Source organism: Mus pahari, chromosome 9 (assembly GCF_900095145.1).
Source record: "Mus pahari chromosome 9, PAHARI_EIJ_v1.1, whole genome shotgun sequence".
Lineage (NCBI taxonomy): Eukaryota > Metazoa > Chordata > Mammalia > Rodentia > Muridae > Mus > Mus pahari.
The window spans coordinates 46991252-46994564 of record NC_034598.1 but is presented as its reverse complement, the minus strand read 5'-3'; the positions used below and the strand labels follow the sequence as shown (position 1 = coordinate 46994564).

Genomic DNA, 3313 nt, shown 5'->3' with positions numbered 1-3313 from the left:
CTTTATAATTAATTATTGATATATCAGCATTTTAATATTGTTTATATTTAGTAATATTAAAAATATGTATGCATAATTTTCCATTAAATTATTTACAAAAAAGTCCATATACAAGCATATACATCCATACAAAATATAGCATAAAACCAATACTTTTAAAGAAGACTTCAGATTTCTTAGTTTTTAAATTGATATATAACGTTTAATGAATCTAAACATGGGCTAAGGTTAGCAGGAGATAACTTTAAAATGATTGTTTGGCTGTCCATAAAATGGCTTAGTGAATGAAGATGTAGAGAACTTTTAATCCAGCAACATTGCTACCCTGGCAAAGGATCACATCCAAAGACTTAGGCCTGTGAACCTGCTGGTATACAGGCATGACATTAATATACATATTTAATCCTTCTGGCTGGAATACAGACCTGCTTTTAGTACTTATCTTTAATCTCAATGAAGTCTAATTGAGAGGCAGACAAAGTGACAGACCAGTGAAAAAGAAAGGCTACTTAAGAGCAGAAGAGAGAGGGAGGGAGGGAGGGAGGGAGAGAGAGAGAGAGAGAGAGAGAGAGAGAGAGAGAGAGAGAGAGAGGACTGCTTTTCTGTTTCCTTCAGGGTTTAGGTCCCAGCAGTTCTCAATAAATTTGTTGAATTAAAATAAGAGAAAAAAGAAAAAAAAGAGAGAGATAAAGAAAGACAGAGAGAGAGAGAGAGAGAGAGAGAGAGAGAGAGAGACAGAGAGAGAGAGAGAGAGACAGAGAGAGACAGACAGAGAGACAGAGAGACAGAGAGACAGAGAGACAGAGACCGACAGAGACAGAGACAGAACAGAGATCAGTTCAGTTCAGTTTGGTATATTTCAGTTGAACTCAGCTCAATTCAGTTCTGTTTCTGAAGTTAAGAGGCATTTTTTCCTAGCAGAGCAACTCAGTATGAAACCTGGAGAATCTATCAGGTTGGATAAGAGTTTTGAGCTAAAAGAGCCCAGTTGCACCAGCCAACCAGCATTTTGAAAGAACTAGAAAGATAAATAAAAGTCACAAATACAAAAGGTACTTTCAGTCAACCTTGACAACCAGACTTTGAGAACTTTACAGGGGAAGGACAAAACCAACTACCACAGGTTGTCCTGTGCTCTCCACTGTTGAACACGGTTAAGCACACACCCACATGTTTTAAAACTTACTTTAATAAGGGTTGTTACATGGGTTAACCTTCCTTCTAGCTTACCATTTACCAGAGGTAGTGGAAAGGAAAAGTTAATAGGACAAAGGGAGTTGTAGACCTGTTTAGAAATAGTTCTTTGGATCAAATCCAATATTTATTTGCTCTTAAAAAGAGTAAGATCTACTTGTAAAATATAAGTGCAACTTCAACCATAAAGAAATTAAATGGTTATCTTAAATGGAAAGTTTGACAACTTCTGAAATTTTTCTTCTATACTGTGAGCATCAAGTGTTGGAAAGAAGCTGGTATACTATTCTCTAAAGTAAAATACACATTGAAATTGGCAAATTACAAGTTAATATTATTTTACCTTCTTTGTACATGGTCATAAATATATGGTAGTATAATAACTTAAACATTATATACTCATCTAATATAATTTGAAACCATTTTTAAATTTTAAGTGAATTTTAAAACTAAAAATTGTTAGTTTTGGTGGAGTTAAGGAATCACACTCAGGCTTTCTACATTCTGTGCAGACATTCTGGTAGTGAGTCTTAATGCAATTCACAGCCTGAATTCTAAAAGACTGCAAAGACATTAAAAAATGTCTATTCAATGAGTAGTTTAAATACCTCTATTGGAAAATACAGAATTTTTCATGCTCACAAGAAAGGATTTCACTGAAAATGTAGCTTGAAATGATGTATAGTCTAAAGAACAAAAGTCAAAATGTGAAAATCCTCTTCAAAATTCTGCTAATAGTATATGAATCTCCTTTCTTCATTTACTTTATATAATTAAATAATACAGTCATTTCTTTGAGAAAGATGCAATCCTGTGTACTGTAGTAATGAATGCCTTTTTCACTTGCTGATTCCTCAAGGTGTAGATAAAAGGATTCAGAAGTGGAGCCACTGAGGTATTGAGCACAGAAATTCCCTTGGAAATAGATACTCTCTGCTTGACTGATGGTTTAACATACATGAAGATGCAGCTGCCATATGAGAGAGATATCACAATCATGTGAGAAGAGCATGTAGAGAAAGCCTTCTTCCTCTGTTCAGTTGAAGGGATTTTTAGAATTGTCATAGCAATGTAGGTGTAGGATATGATCACCATTATCAATGTAAGAGTGTCACCAAAGCTGAGACAAATCCCATTGTTTCCAGGAGCTGTGTGTCTGTGCAAGAAATCTGAAGAAGTGGAGTTGTGTCACAGTAGAAATGATCAACAATGTTGGAATCACAGAATTCAAGATTCAAGCCTAACACGAGTGGTGGAAAGATGACAAAAAAGCCAGCAAGCCAACAACTGAGGACTAGCTGCACACAGATTTTATTGTTCATGATGGTCATATAGTGCAGGGGCTTGCAGATGGCTACATATCTGTCATAGGACATAGCTGCCAGCAAATAAAATTCTGATGCTCCAAATAAGAAAGCAAAAAACACTTGAGTCANACAATTACCATAGGAAATNGTTTTGTCCCCAGTTGCCATAGTAACNAGCAATTTGGGGATGCATGTAGTAGTGTAGGAAAACTCTAAGAAAGAAAAATTCCGAAGGAAAAAATACATGGGTGTCTTCAGGTGAATATCTACCAGTGTCAGTGTGATGATGGTCAGATTGCCAGTGATGCTGAGCAGATAGGTAAGAAGCAGGAAGATGAATAGCACAACTTTCCACTGTGGGTCATCAGTCAAACCTGCTATGATGAAAACTGTCACCTCTGTATGGTTCTTCATTGTGACCCTCTGACTATTAATTGGTCTAAATAAAGTGTGGGGAAGGAGGTTATAACTACAGAACTATAATAATGTTGCATAATGCTAAAGTACCATCAACATTTCAAAAGTTAGTTTTCAAAAAGACCATCTCTAAATAGGGTTGTACCAGGAAAATTGTTTGTTTATTTTTGTTGTTGTTGTTGTTTTATAGCTTCATGGTATCTGGGCAGAAATCAAAGATATTATTTGGGATGTTATTGCCTTTCTTTCCTTAGTTAAAGAGGTTTGATAGAATAAAATCTTAAAAGTTTGCATTCAAATCTAAAGTCACTTGAAGAACAACTGTTTACCAGCTTTCCCCTCTCATCCTTTCTGTTCCTCTATACATAATTCTCTCTCTCTCTCTCTCTCTCTCT

The 3313-nt window shown here is 35.6% G+C and overlaps 1 pseudogene; it reads right to left on the bottom strand.

Annotated features, from left to right (window-relative positions):
• Positions 1–1980: 1980 nt before the first annotated feature.
• Positions 1981–2915, bottom strand: LOC110326515 (annotated as a pseudogene).
• Positions 2916–3313: the final 398 nt, after the last annotated feature.